The sequence below is a fragment of the Oncorhynchus mykiss genome, chromosome 2 (assembly GCF_057628025.1).
Source record: "Oncorhynchus mykiss isolate SJ-2025 chromosome 2, ASM5762802v1, whole genome shotgun sequence".
Taxonomy (NCBI): Eukaryota; Metazoa; Chordata; class Actinopteri; order Salmoniformes; family Salmonidae; genus Oncorhynchus; species Oncorhynchus mykiss.
In genome coordinates this window covers 22523234-22539545 of record NC_143023.1, presented here as the reverse complement: position 1 = coordinate 22539545, position 16312 = coordinate 22523234, and the positions used below count along the sequence as shown (strand labels likewise).

At 39.4% G+C, this 16312-nt stretch overlaps 1 long non-coding RNA gene across 2 annotated transcripts in view; it reads left to right on the top strand.

Moving 5' to 3' along the window:
• LOC110538371 (uncharacterized) overlaps positions 1 to 9420 on the top strand; it is a 33888-nt gene extending 24468 nt beyond the window's left edge. The window contains exons 3-11 of one of the 2 annotated variants that reach the window (XR_002475740.3): positions 400 to 466; positions 698 to 829; positions 1176 to 1328; positions 1817 to 1870; positions 2327 to 2461; positions 2807 to 2959; positions 3159 to 3212; positions 5149 to 5250; positions 5439 to 9420. This is a non-coding gene — a long non-coding RNA (uncharacterized LOC110538371). The remainder of the gene's footprint in view (positions 1 to 399; positions 467 to 697; positions 830 to 1175; positions 1329 to 1816; positions 1871 to 2326; positions 2462 to 2806; positions 2960 to 3158; positions 3213 to 5148; positions 5251 to 5438) is intronic. The other variant, XR_002475741.3, reaches the window with a different exon arrangement.
• The last annotated feature ends 6892 nt before the right edge of the window (positions 9421 to 16312 follow it).

The following is a 16312-nucleotide window of genomic DNA, read 5'->3' as shown; positions in this document are numbered from 1 at the left end:
GGTGTCTAGAGGTGTTTGTGTGTTTGTCTCTAGCCAGATTATTTAAATGGCATAGTTCATATATTGGTACCTTTTGCTAATTTATCAAACACTGCAACATAAACTCATAAACGTATTACCTACTGTAGGACGAAAGATTTTGACTTCGCCAGAAACATTTCATTATAAATTCCCCCAAAATGATGACATTAGCTTGCCTTAGACTTTTATATTTGAAATATTCTACAAAATCATACTCTTCAAGTTCTCTTGAAGGGATGTTGTAGAATCTAGTTTTAGTGAAAGTGTCTGTCCTAACCGATGCCATGCTGAAGATTACGGATATAGTTACATTATGGTTATATCCAAATTAAATACCTTGACTGACAGAAAAATCTATCTTTTTTTTGTCTCTTTCAGAATATGACATCGTTTTTCCTCTATATAACCATTATATTTGTTACGCTACTTGGGCGTACCTATAATGGTAAGACACCTAACCTATTTTGTTGACTATTGTAATTACCTTGTCCAAGAGACATTTTAACCTGCAGTAATTTAAGAAAATTAATTCTCAATTCTCATAACTGTTATGGTTGTTAACTACAATTAAAGCCACAGTCTAACATTTACAGTCATTTTAAGTCGTGAAATATAGCCAATGATTTTGAAGAATGTTCATGAACTAAATTATGTTTTACTTGTATTTGGTTTCTAGGTTTGGAAGAGAACCATAAACCAACCACTGAATTAAATTGTAATGACGGTCCTAGACACATATGTACTAACACAAATTGTAGCTGGACTGGCTTCTTGAAAGACGTTGTATTTGATTGCCCGCTTGATAATGGTAAGTTCAGCGATTAGCATTTGTAAACGTGTTCTAAAATGTTTTACTGTATTTATCAATGGCAATTAATCCCAATGAAATGTTCACTATTTTTATGCTGTAATATAGACAAGTGAAAACATTGTTCTCATGCAATTGATTCATTTTTCACAAAACTACAAGATAAGTTTCCCCCAAACACTGGTCCAGAGTCACAGTCTATAAGTGCCACCAAGTCCTTTCTGACCTCTCTTGTTTTCCCTACAAATAATAATCATTGTAATTGTACTCAGTACCACCAGGGTTGGCAGAGGAGAGTGAAGAAGAGTGTTTCTAATGTGCACTTTTATATGATTTACTTTTCTAGACAAGTTTCAATGTTCAGTGGAGACGGATGAAGTAAAGAAAAACCAGGAAGAACAACAAACAGTACCAGTGGCACCGATATGCAAAGACAATAGAAGCTGTGGATTCCCTACAACATTTGTCGGTGAAAGTGTAAGATGCACCATACATATGCGTAAGTAAAGGGGGCTTCCGACTGGCTCCTGAGTGGCTCAGCGGTCTAAGGCACTGCATCTCAGTGCTAGAGGTGTCACTACAAACACCCTGGTTTGAATCCAGGCTGTATCACAACCGGCCATGATTGGGAGTCACATAGGGCGGCGCACAATTGGCCCAGCGTCGTCTGGGTTTGGCCGGTGTAGGCCGTCATTTTAAATAAAAATGTGTTCTTAACTGACTTGCCTAGTTAAATAAAGGTTAAATAAAAATAAAATAAATAAAGTATATAGCTTGTCATTAGGACTCATATAAATGTTTTATATGCCTTGTTTGACCTATTATACCATAATAATTTAAATGACAACAAGGCTATCCATATCCTGAACTAGTAGTTGGTATAATTGAACAAACCAATTTGAACAATGAATTACATCATTACATCAATGTGCATGTTTCAGTGCTGATTTTTATTTAGAAATAGTGTTTTTGACATATTTTCAACAGAAATACAGCCACCAATAACATCAAGAGGACCAGAAAAGATGGAAGATGGAAAAGGTCATTGATTGTTTACATTTTGGAATTCCACTAACGGTCCATATGTAGCCAAACGTAGCTGCTGCTCATGTTGGTATCTGTAATGATGGGGCAAAAGCCATGACAGGGAGACATAGTGGAGTGGTAACGCGCGTGCAAGCCGTTGCTCCCGACGCTAGTTGGGTACACTGCAGCATCCACCGAGAGGGTCTTGCTACCAAGGGAATGCCTGACAGCTTGAAAGACATTTTGGACACTACAGTGAAAATAGTTAACTTTGTTAAAACAAGGCCCCTGAACTCTTGTGTATTTTCTGCACTACACAATGATATGATTGACCATAACTGTTATGGTTGTTAACTACAATTAAAGCTACAGTCTGTAACATTTACAGTCATTTTAAGTAATGAAATATCGTCCTTGATTTTGAAGAATATTCATAAACTAAATGATGTTTTACTTGTATTTGATTTCTAGATTTGGGAAAGAACCATAAACCAACCACTGAATTAAATTGTAATGACGGTGGTAGACGCATATGTTCTAACATCATGGATTGTGGATGGACTGGCTTCTTGAAAGACGTTGTATTTGATTGCCCGCTTGATAATGGTAAGTTCAGCGATTAGCATTTGTAAACGTGTTCTAAAATGTTTTACTGTATTTATCAATGGCAATTAATCCCAATGAAATGTTCACTCTTTTTATGCTGTAATATAGACAAGTGAAATCATTGTTCTCATGCAGTTGATACATTTTCACAAAACTACTGAAGAAGTTTCCCTCAAACACTGGTCCAGAGTCACAGTCTATAAGTGCCACCAAGTCCTTTCTGACCTCTCTTGTTTTCCCTACAAATAATAATCATTGTAATTGTACTCAGTACCACCAGGGTTGGCAGAGGAGAGTGAAGAAGAGTGTTTCTAATGTGCACTTTTATATGATTTACTTTTCTAGACAAGTTTCAATGTTCAGTGGAGACAGATGAAGTAAAGAAAAACCAGGAAGAACAACAAACAGTACCAGTGGCACCGATATGCAAAGACAATAGAAGCTGTGGATTCCCTACAACATTTGTCGGTGAAAGTGTAAGATGCACCATACATATGCGTAAGTATATACTGTAGCTTGTCATTTGGACTTATATAAATGTTTTATAATGTATACAATAATAATTTGAATGGCAGCAGGGATATCCACATCCTGTACTAGTAGTGTCGTGAATTACATCATTACAGGTTTACATTATTGTGCATATTTCATTGCTGTTTCTTATTTAGAAGTTGTGTTTTTTCCATATTTGCAACAGAAACACAACTACCAGCAACATCAAGAGAACCAGACAATCTGAAGAATGAAACAGGTAATTTATTGTTTACATTTTGTATTAGATTTTATCACAATGACAATCTCTCAGTTCCCCAGAAGAAGAAAAAGCATTGGGTTGGAAGATGTGGATGTATTAATACCTGATGTACAGAGATACATTGCAAAATGAAGGGTCTACTGGACAGAGGTTGATCTACAGCAGTGGTTCCCAAATGTTTTAGAGTCCCGTACCCCTTCAAACATTCAACCTCCAGCTGTGTACTCTGGCACCAGGGTCAGCGTACTCTCAAATGTTGTTTTTGCCATCATTGTAAGCCTTCCACACACATGAGTGTGAGTTTTAGTCACAACCCGGCTCGTGGGAAGTGACAAAGAGCTCTTATAGGATCAGGGCACAAATAATAATAATCAATCATTTTGCTCTTTATTTTGCCATCTTACATATAAAATCTTATTTGTTCACCAAAAATCGTGAATAACTCACCACAGGTTAATGAGAAGTGTGTGCTTGAAATGATGCACATAACTCAGCAATGTTGGGTTGTATTGAAGAGAATCAGTCTTAAATAATTTTCCACACACAGTTTGTGCTTGTATTTAGTTTAATGGTAGTGAAGGCAGATAATCCACGTGGTACGTGGTTGCAAAGGGCATCAGTGTCGTAACAGCGTGATATGCCAAGCCAGGATACTCTGAGCGCATCCCAATCCAGAACTCTGGCAGTGGCTTCTAATTAAATTCAATTTTCACAGAACCGCTTGTTGAGGCTCCCTTGTTCAGATTTCGGTAAGTGGACTGGAGGCAGGGCATGAAAGGGATAACGAATCCAGTTGTTTGTGTCATCCATTTCGGGAAAGTACCTGCATAATTGCATACCCAACTCACTCAGGTGCTTCACTATATCACATTTGACATTGTCCGTAAGCTTGAGTTCATGTGCACATAAAAAATCATACAATGATGGGAAGACCTGTGTGTTGTCCTTGTTAATGCAGACAGAGAAGAGCTCCAACTTCTTAATCATACCCTCAATTTTGTCCCACACATTGAATATAGTTGTGGAGAGTCCCTGTAATCCTAGATTCAGATCATAAAGGTGTGAAAAAACATCACCTAGATAGGCCAGTCGTGTGAGAAACTCCATCATCATGCAAGCGGTCAGACAAGAGATAATTATGGTCAGTAAAGAAAACTTTAAGCTCGTCTCTCAATTTTAAAAAAGACGTGTCAATACTTTGCTCTTTGATAACCAGTGCACTTCTGTATGTTTTAAAAGCATTACATGGTCGCTGCCCATATCATTGCATAGCGCAGAAAATACACGAGAGTTCAGGGGCCTTGCTTTAACAAAGTTAACAATTTTCACTCTGTGTCCAAAACGTCTTTCAAGCTGTCAGTCATTCCCTTGGCAAGAGCCTCTCGGTGGATGCTGCAGTGTACCCAAGTGGCGTCGGGAGATACTGCTTGCACGCACGTTACCACTCCACTATGTCTCACTGTCATGGCTTTTGCTCCATCAGTACAGATACCAACATGAGCAGCAGCTACATTTGGTTATATATGGACCATTAGTGGAATTCCCACGAGAGAGTTATGGTTAATGTGATTGGATGTTAATTATTTGACTAGGCTACCTGTATTCAACATTGTGTTGTTATTTCGCTGAACAGCAGATGGTTAAATTTTTATTTTGGGCAGTGAAACGAGGCTACTCAGGCGAGAGAGAAAAAACTCACCCAAATGTATAACCCCGTTGGAAAATATAAGGACTGTTTGAAAATGTGAAAAAAAAGGAACGTTTTTTAAATGTGAATCACATTTTTGTTTGGAGTAACCCTGACGGTATTGCGCATACCCCCTTCCCAGTTTGGGAATACCTGATATACAGTATGTATCTGCATGGATTCATTTGAGTATCAGTCGTGTATTGTTCCTTTGGAGTTCCATGTCATAGTTCTCATGTTTTTCAGAGCCAAAACACAATATACCCTGGTGGATTTGGTTAATCATTTGCCTTTGCCTTTGGCATTAGCGTTGGCATTGGTGTTGGGATTTGGATTAATCGATGTCAGGTAAGTTATCTACAGTAATATAATTGTGCTTTGTAGAGACATTTTTTATTCAGAATAATTTATTCATAATAGGAGTATGATTAAGTGTTGATATACTGTAACTCATTACTGTTGTTTTTCAATAATTGCTATGATTTTGGAGCACCAACAAAAATAAATATGCAATCCAACCTTTGTTTTATTCTCAGAAGAAAAAGGATTCATTTGAGACACGTGATGAGGCGTATATAGAAGTGGATGGAATGGTATAAAAAACGAATGAGGTGGTATTATTGCAGGGGTTAACCTATGGGTGCACTAGTATGAGCCATCATCACCCCTCAGCCAGCAGGCTATTTTAATACTAATCTCATTGGGGTAAATTAATAAAATGTTTTAAAAGATATATAAAATCTGCATGGATTAGTGTTTGCCATCATGTGTGATGCAGTGATAAAACACCTGAAAGAATGCCTACATTAACATACAGTACCGGTCAAAAGTTTGGAGACACCTACTCATTCCAGGGTTTTTCTTAATCTTTTACTATTTTATACATTGTAGAGTAATAGTAAAGAAGACATAAAAACTATGAAATAACACATATGGAATCATGTAGTAACCAAAAAAAGTGTTAAACAAATCCAAAGAAATTCTTCAAAGTAGCCACCCTTTGCCTTGATGACAGCTTGGCATGCTCTTGGCATTCTCTCAACCAGCTTCATGAGGAATGCTTGAAGAAGTTCCCACATATGCTGAGCAGTTGTTGGCTGCTTTGCCTACACTCTGCGGTCCAACTCATCCCAAACTATCTCAATTGGGTTGAGTTCGGGTGATTGTGGAGGACAGGTCATCTGATGCAGCACTCCATCACTCTCCTTGGTCAAATAGACCTTACACAGCTTGGAGGTGTGTTTTGGGTCATTGTCCTGTTGAAAACAAATGATAGTCCCACTAACCTTACAGTGAAATGCTTACTTACAGGCCCCTAACCAACAATGCAGTTTAAAAAATATGAATAAGAATAAGAAATAAATGTAACAAGTAGTTAAAGAGCAGCAGTAAAATAACAATAGCGAGACTATATACAGGGGGTACCGGTACAGAGTCAATGTGCACTGGTTAGTTGAGGTAATATGTACATGTAGGTAGAGTTATTAAAGTGACAATGCATAGATAATAACAGAGTAGCAACGGCATAATAGGGGGGGGGGGGCAATGCAAATAGTCTGGGTAGCCATTTTATTAGATGTTCAGGAATCTAATGGTTTGGGGATAGAAGCTGTTTAGAAGCCTCTTGGACCTAGACTTGGCACTCTGGTACCGCTTGCTGTGCGGTAGCAGAGAGAACAGTCTATGATTTGGGGGGCTGGAGTCTTTAACAATTTTAGGGCCTTCCTCTGACACTGCCTGGTATAGAAGTCCTGGATGGCAGGAAGTTTGGCCCCAGTGATGTACTGGGCCGTACGCATTACCCTCTGTAGTGCCTCGCGGTCGGAGGCCGAGCAGTTACCATACCAGGCAATGATGCAACCAGTTGTTGATGGTGCAGCTGTAAAACCTTTTGAGGATCTGAGAACCCATGCCAAATCTTTTCAGTCTCCTGAGGGGGAATAGGTTTTGTTGTGCCCTCTTCACGACTGTCTTGGTGTGCTTGAACCATGTTAGGTTGTTGGTGATGTGGACGCCAAGGAATTTGAAGCTCTCAACCTGCCCCACTACAGCCCCGTCGATGAGAATGGGGTCCGGTCCTCCTTTTCCTGCAGTCCACAATCATCTCCTTTGACTTGATCACATTGAGGGAGAGGTTATTGTCCTGGCACCACATGAAGCTTGTTGAGCTGTCATCAAGGCAAAGGGTGGCTCCTTTGAAGAATATCAAATATAAAATATATTTTGATTTGTTTGACACTTTTGGTTACTACATGATTCCATATGTGTTAGTTACTTCATAGTTTTGATGTCTTCACTATTATTCTGCAATGTAGAAAATAGTCCAAATGAAGAAAAACCCTGGAATGAGTAGCTGTGTCCAAACTGTTGACTGGTACTGTACCTTAACAGAAAGTTTGAAAATGGTTTACAGTAGTTACTACAAATGTTATAATAAGGAGTAATTAATATGACCGCCACAAAATGACATACGATCAAAGGCTTCTCCCTCTTCTATTGTTAGTTTAATAATCTGATAAAATGTGAAGCATGACTCAGGTGGAACGTGGGAGGTTTCCCAACATCCACTCACTCAATCTACTCCCCATGACTCAACTTTACTGTTAACTGCTGGGGCTCAAACTGGATATAGCTGTTTTAAGGTTTGCGACACTACTAACTACACTAACTGCATTAATCATCAACTGATATGAGTACTTTGACTTCATCCTAACCCCAATTACAATACTTTTTTCAAGATACCAAACAAATAACATAATATTTGGTTAAGATATGATAAGATGATAATTTTTGAAGAGAGCAAATTACTTTTTTTGTCCATGTCACTGGAATAGTAAAATTAACTTTATTTGTCCATACAGTGTAGTTACTGTTTTGCCTAACCCTCTCCTACCTAGGACTTATTGTTTACTACTGTTAAATACTAATTGTGTTTGTGCACTTACTCAAGAAAATATTTGTGTTCAATTTTAATTATTGAAATGTTTTTATTTCTGTAATTTAGGATTTTATAATTGTGGGGATTTCTTCTACTGTTGTTTTTGATTTACAGTACCTATGGTGCATTTTGTGCTTGCTTCATTATCCTTATTGGGATGCACTCATTGCTTGATCATCAGCTAAATGATTGAATTGTTCATTGTAATTCTAATGTTACATTTTAGATGTTCAAGCAACTTTAAATAAGGTGAAGATTTCCTTTCTTAATGTAATCGGAAAAATAACATTTGAAATAACCGTAAATATGTGAAAACTGTGGAAAAAACAAGCTACAGTCTAATATGCATATGGAATTATATTGGTGCAGGCACATGATTCTACCTTGTACCTAGCAACGTCCTTAAACTGTGACTATGTTCATGATGTAACAGGACCTCATGTGCCATAATGCTCAGGGAGATTAGCAGACACTAAACCAAATGAATAAAGCTGGGATTCAATCATTGCTGATTTTCTTATACTTCTCCCCGGTTATTTATGCAGTGTCAGAGGTGCCTGATTTATTATGGCTGATAAACTTTTCTGCTTCCTATCACAACCCTGTGCACTCATATAATGACATTCTGTTGACATTGTCATTGGATATTGATATAGTATGAAGACACACCCATCCTAACCTTCCTTTGTATTTTCAATATGAATTGTTTGTTATTTTGTGGACTTTGGTGCTTTATCCACAATGATTGAATTCTGCCTACATGAGCTCTGTTGATATACTTACAGTAACTCCACCTTTTTGTCACAAGAGGGCAGTGTCTTGCTTTAGAGAGAGACAGAGGGAGAGGCGGGATCAACATCCCACACTTCATCTCCCAGCTTCTCATGTTGGCTTTTAAAAATATATATTTTATTTTATTGTGCTTACTTGATTGACTGAATGTGCATCTTGTCAAATGTCTTCAGTTCCAATACTTTTAAATATGCAACTAATTAAGTATCATTAAATGGCATGAACACTATATTTGCATTAGTCTTGATAATAGAAATATATGAGTTTGACTTCACTGAAAGTGAAATGGTTCTGTGTACTACAGTGTGAAAGGGCAACTGAGAGGGTACACCCTGTATAAAGGACCTAATTGGATGTACATATAGTGGGTTCCTGCTCTTTAACATTGGGGAAGACCCCTCCCACACTCTACTCCCTACTCAGTTCTGAAATATACATTTAAAAGCAATATTTTGCATTCGTGGAGACAGCATTCAAGGTAAATGCTGCATATGTTGGCTCAGCCGGAAATGACCTGATCTTCAGTGCCACGGATTGAGTCGAGCCCTAAGAACCTTGAACTGACCAGAAACCTTGAACTAACGTAACTACTCAGGACTAGACTATAATGTATATATTCCCTTTGTTTTTAACTTTTCTACCATGAATTATGTTCACTGTGTCTGGTGTATGTACAGGTTATGCAAGTATAAAGATTTATATTAATTTGTAACTTTGTCGCTGTGATCTGAAATAAATCAATTTCCTAACAGGTTCGGTTGGTATGACAATAAAGTGTTGAATCTTGATTGTTCCCTTCCTTCCTTGGAGATGTTGCAATACATGATAAGCATCTGTAGGCTATATATAGAAGGGGAAGTAATTGGAGCTTTTATTATGCTACCTGTGTAGTGTAGAAGTTGTCATTGAATGGTTCATGTTGGGTAGGGGGAAGGCCCTCTGACTCAAAGCAGTGCACATTCAAGTTGGAAAATTTGCTTTTCTTAGGAAATAGAAACTTACACAAGAGTTTATACAGTCATGTACATGTGCACACAACTGGATGGATAGCTCGAGATTTCGACAATGAAGCCCTTTATCTACAGTGCCCTCTGTATTTATTGGGACAGTTCTATTGGCTCTATACTACAAAAGTTTGGATTTGAAATCAATCTATGAGGTTAAAGAATGGATTCTCAGCTTGTATGTATGTGTATTTGTGTACATATTGGTTGTACCATTTAGAAATGACAATACTTTTTACACATAGTCCCCCCTATTTTCTGTTGTTCCATGTGGTGAATCTGTTATTTAATGCGTTTGTATGGGCTAATAGTACTAAGGGACAAAATCATTTTTCATTAAATATTTTTTGTATACATTTTTGGGATATTTCAAGGGGTCTTACAATTCTAAATCAAATAGCAAAATTATGCTTGGTATGACCTTCTTAAAACAATTCCACATAGCTTAGTATTTTATTCGTCACTGCGCCGAATACAACAGGTGTAGACTTTAAAGTGAAATGCTTACTTACGAGCCCTTAACTTCTTAACCTTAACCTTAACCTTAACCTTAACCAACAATGAAGTTAAGAAAATTAACTGTTAGGAAAATATTTCATAAATAAACTGAAGTAAAAACAAATGTATACAAAAATAGAAGCCAAGAATGCTAGTACCATGCAAAAATCTTGAACTATCCCTTTAAGATTGTAAGCAGAAGAGTTTAGCTGAAAGTAGATATTATCATCTGTTCTCTTGTACCATAAGGACTACTAACTGGCTGCCTATTACCTCAAGGATTCCTCACTTACTCAAACGTTGACTACAGCAACAAGCTAGGGTTCCACCGTAAAGATTTTCACTTAACACCAGATTTGACCAAAGGCTGGGGCTCTCTGGCCTATTGGGTTAAGACAGACTGAAAAAAAAGAGGTGTAATGTAAAATGTGTTTGCTGTATTCAGGCTTGTGTCATGAATTGTGGTTATGGTACATGCACATTAGCCAGCTACATGGTGAAATGTTCTCTACCTCCTTGTCAGGAGCCACACCACCTCTTGGTTCCATTGAAACCTTTGCACATGATGCTATTGTCCCCATCTGACCCCACACCTAATGGGGTGTTAGTTACACCCAGACCCACGGTATTTCCACCCAGTCTGTCTTGGTTGAGATTCTCATTAAGCATACATGCATATCCACACTTATGGAGCAATTGGGGTTAAGTGCCTTGCTCAAGGGCACATTAATTAACAGATGTTTCACCTAGTCGGCTGGGAATTCGAACCAGTGACCTTTCGGTTACTGGCCCAATGCTCTTAACCACTAGGCTACCTACTGCCCCGGCTGAAACACTGGCTTTATGTGTCTGCTGGACCAAGAGAGCGTCTAGTTTGCAAAAATTGTAGAAGACTCCAGCCACCCAAGTCATAGACTGTTCTCCCTGCTACTGCACGGCAAGCGGTACCGATGCACCATGTCTGGAACCAACAGGACCCTGAACAGCTTCTACATCCAAGCCATAACACTGCTAAATAGTTAGTTAAATAATTAACCAAATAGCTACCTGGACTATATGCATTGACTCTTTTTGCACTAACTTTTTTGACTCATCACATACGCTGTTGCTATTGTTTACCATCTGTCACTTCATTCCTAGTTATATGTAAATATCTACCTCAATTAGCTTGTACCCCTGCACATCGACTCGGTAATGGTACCTCTGGAATGTAGGCAAGTTATCGTTACCCTTTGTCTATCTTTTATTATTACCTGTTTTACTTTTCTATTATTTCTCTATTTTCTTTCTCTCTGCAGTGTTGGGAAGGGCCCAAAAGAAAGCACTTCCCTGTTAGTCCACACCTGCTGTTTACGAAGCATTTGACGAATAGCATTTTATTTTAGTTGAACCAGTGATGTTATGGACAAGAGTTTGTTGACCAGGGCTATACAAGGTATGGTCCCTATACAAATAATCCTGTGCAAATAGATCAATCAATGACATTGGCACAACACACAATGCTTTATCTGTCTGTACCACCTTTCCCTGCCCAATGATCAATACAGAACTACAGTTACAAAATGACATTTTTCTCATACATCTACAGTGCATTTGGAAAGTATTCAGACCCTTTGACTTTTTCCACATTTTGGTAGGTTACCGCCTTATTCTAAAATTGATTAAATTGTTAGTTTTTTCTTCATCAATCTACACACAATAACCAATAATGACAAAGCAATTTTTTTATTTAAAATAAAAACTGATAATTACATTTGCATAAGTATTCAGACCCATTATCAGTACTTTGTTGAAGCACCTTTGGCAGTGATTACAGCCTCAAGGCTTCTTGGGTATGACCCTACAAGCTTGGCACACTTGTATTTGGGGAGTTTCTCCCAATCTTCTCTGCAGATCCTCTCAAGCTCTGTCAGGTTGGATGGGGAGCATCACTGCACAACTACTTTCAGGTCTCTCCAGAGATGTTCAATCGAGTTCAAGTCCGGGCTCTGGCTGGGCCACTCAAGGACATTCAGAGACTTGTCCCGAAGCCACTCCTGCGTTGTCTTGGCTGTGTGCTTAGGGTCGTTGTGCTGTCGGAAGATGAACCTTTGACCCAGCCTGAGGTCCTGAGCGCTCTGGAGCAGGTTTTCATCAAGGATCTCTCTGTACTTTGCTCTGTTCATCTTTCCCTCGATGGTCTGTGCGTCCTTTAGGTGCCTTTTGGCAAACTCCAAGCGGGCTGTCATGTGTCTTTAACTGAGGAGTGGCTTCCGTCTGGCCACTCTACCATAAAGGCCTGATTGGTGGAGTGCTGCAGAGATGATTGTTCTTCTGGAAGGTTCTCCCATCTCCACAAAGGAACTCTGGAGCTCTGTCAGAGTGACCATCGGGTTCTTGGTTACCTCCCTGACCAAGGCCTTTCTCCCCCGATTGCTGTTTGGCCGGGAGGCCAGCTCTAGGAAGAATTTTGGTGGTTGCAAACTTTTTCAATTTAAGAATGATGGACGCCACTGTGTCCTTGGGGACCTTCAATATTGCAGCATTTTTTTGGAACCCTTCCCCAGATTTGTGCCTCAATACAATTCTGTCTCAGAGCTCTACAGACAATTACTTTGACCTCATGGCTTGGTTTTTGCTCTGACACGCACTGTCAACTGTGGGACCATATATAGACAGTTGTGTACCTTTACAAATCATTTCCAATCAATTTAATTTACCACAGGTGGACTCCAATCAAGTTGTAGAAACATCTCAAGGATGATCAATGTAAACAGGATGCACCTGAGCTCAATTTCGAGTCTCATTGCAAAGGGTCCAAATACCTAAGTTGTATTTATTTATGTTTTATATATTTTTTTTATACATTTGCACCAAACAAATGTGTTCTGTCATTATGGAGTATTATGTGTAGATGTATGAGGGGAAAATTATGTAATACATTTTAGAATAAGGCTGGAAAAAAGTGAAGGGGTCTGAATACTTTCCGAATGCACTGTAATTGCAGTAGTAGCATTAGCATACAATAGACACAAGACCAAATACCTTCAGCAGTCTCTGACACAGTTCCCAGGCTATGATCCACCTGATAGTCAATGTGTACAGGCTCTCATTGTCATCTCCACCATCACCCACAAATTAGAGAGAATTTCACAGACCTGTCCTCTTTATTTCTCACTGCAGCTTCACCTCTACCACACCACAACTTTTAGGCGCCTCTGCTCTACTGACTGTAAGACCCGTATACACAGATTACTCTGAACAGGGTCTGCGGCCGTACAGTGACGGTTTGCCATTCATGCATTTTGTGTAAGTCACAGTCATCTTGGTAGTGGTTCCTCTGAAGTACTCAGACTCAGGCGTTTACGTGTTGTAGTGTACTGTAACAACGCAGCATCGTAGCATCACATTCAAACCTTATCAATTCTGTTAACATCTCACCTGCTGCTTCTGCTTTTCATTCATGGACTCTTTGATTCATTCAGAGACAATATAAAACTGTTTCTAATAGAAACAAAGATGTGTGTCAAGAGACTCAGATCAAAGCAGGGAGAATTAACAGTGAGTTTGTCTCATCTGAGTGATGACTGAAATATAGGTGTTGTCATCCAGGTCACCTGGGACTAGGAGAACTGGAATAAACGTCTGTAGCAAAGTGACAGATGTGCTGAATGGACGACCATGTCAGCAACCATGCAGACATTCCACTTACATTGGTTTGGTTGATAAAGACTAGACACACACACACACTCCAGTGACACACACCAGTGAGTCAGCATAGACGCGGGGCAGGGTGAGTGTAGTGAACGTTAAACTGGCAGTAGAGGACTAGCAGGTGTTAGGGGGTGGGATGTGGGGGAGAGGTACTCTTGCTATTACTGTATAAGAGACCGTAAAGAACAGCCTCATACACCATCTCTCGCTGTCTCTGCCCGGTATCTGAAAGGGTGACATTTCTGTGTTTGGTTAGAGGGACCACTCATAATCACTTACAGCCACATAGAGTAGACGAGACAGTCCGGTGGTTTGAGTTCAAGTCATTTCAACACCAAACAGTGAAGTAGTCTCAGAGCATGACACAGGAGCTCTAACGCTAACTCTCTCTCTCAGCTAAATTAATTGCCAAAGCAAGTGAAATAGATAATAAACAAAAGTGAAATAAACAATGTAAAATGAACAGTAAACATTACACTCACAGAAGTTCCAATGGAATAGAGACATTTCATATTTCATATTATGGCAATATACATTGTTGTAACAATGTGCAAATAGTTAAAGTAGAAAAAGGAAAATAAATCAACATAAATATGGGTTGTATTTACGATGGTGTTTGTTCTTCCCTGGTTGCCCTTTCGTGTGGCAACAGGTCACAAATCTTGCTGCTGTAATTGCACTGTGGTATTTTACCCAATACATATGTGAGTTTATCAAAATTGTATTTGTTTTTTAATTCTTTGTGGGTCTGTGTAATCTGAGGGAAATATGTGTCTCTAATATGGTCATAAATTTGGCAGGAGGTTAGGAAGTGCAGATCAGTTTCCACCTCATTTTGTGGGCAGTGTGCACGTAGCCTGTCATCTCTTGAGAGCCAGGTCTGCCTACGGCGACCTTTCTCAATAGCAAGGGTATGCTCACTAAGTCTGTACATAGTACATAGTTAGAGCTTTCCTTAAGTTTGGGTCAGTCACAACGGTCAGGTATTCTGCCACTGTGTACTCTCTGTTTAGGGCCAAATAGCATTCTAGTTTTCTAGTTTTTGTTGTTGTTAATTATTTACAATGTGTCAAGTCATTATCTTTCTCTCTCTATCTCTCTCTTTCTCTCACTCACTCACTCTCTTTCTCACTCTCGCACAATGTGAATAGTTTTCTTCTGAAAGGTTCTTCTTTCCTGTGAGAAAGATGCGTAGGTGTGTTTCTTGACAGCTACCCTTACACCTTGTATTATCTGTGATCCAAATAATGTGAAGAACAGACCACCATGTGGCTAACCCCAACAACAGGAGTGCTTGATGAGGACTAACTAAGGGAGATGGCAAGTTGGTCATCAACACCTCCATCACTTCAAATGGAATGCCTACTGCACTTCATCATGGTATTTGCGTTACTTCTGTTTCAAGCAGGCAACATGCACATCCAGAGTCAACGTGTTATGAACATTATGAGGATGAAAGACTTTTCAGAAAGTTACATTTTGGATCAATCAAATCACATGATCAGTTACTTTCTCTGCTGAAAAAAAGATGTCCTGTAAAAATAAACAAAATGTCTAAATTCAGCTTTTCTTTGTGTGGACCTATAAAGGGGAGGATTAGGCAGGGAACCCCACAGAAGGGTTTGACACTAAAGTTGACATGGTTTCCCCTCGCGTGTGTCATCGTTGCTCTTTCTGTCTCGGAAAGCCGTTGGGCAGATATGCAAAAACAGGCGTTAGGGGTGAAGGAGTAGGGGTGAAAGGGAAACCACTGGACCATTCAGATGGTTGAGTGTCCCTCTCACCCACCCACCCACTTTCTTAGTAAAATTGAAAAAAACATCAGGCATAGTGCAGAACAAATGATTGGTCAAGACTCTCCTCTATACAGTACAGTATGTCATCTCAACACAATGGAGGTTCATTTAAAGGGCCAATGCAGACGTTTTTATGTCAATATCAAATTATTTCTGGGTAACCATTAAGAACCTTACTGTAATAGTTTTCAATTAAAATGGTCAAAAGAATATAAAAGATTTCTCAAACAAGAATTTATTTCCGACTGTCTGGGAGTGCTCTGAGTGCGGAGGGGGAGAAAACTGTTATTGGCAGAGAAGTTTGGAACTCTCGTTGTGATTGATCTATTAACCCTTGTGTAGTCTTTTTTTTTTTTTTTTTTTGAATTTTACCCCTTTTTCTCCCCAATTTCGTGGTATCCAATTGTTGTAGTAGCTACTATCTTGTCTCATTGCTACAACTCCCGTACGGGCTCGGGAGAGACGAAGGCTGAATGTCATGCGTCCTCCGATACACAACCCAACCAGCCGTACTGCTTCTTAACACAGCGCGCATCCAACCCGGAAGCCAGCCGCACCAATGTGTCGGAGGCTACACCGTGCACCTGGCAACCTTGGCTAGCGCGCACTGCGCCCGGCCCGCCACAGGAGTCGCTGGTGCGCGATGAGACAAGGAGATTCCTACCGACCAATCCCTCCCTAACCCGGAC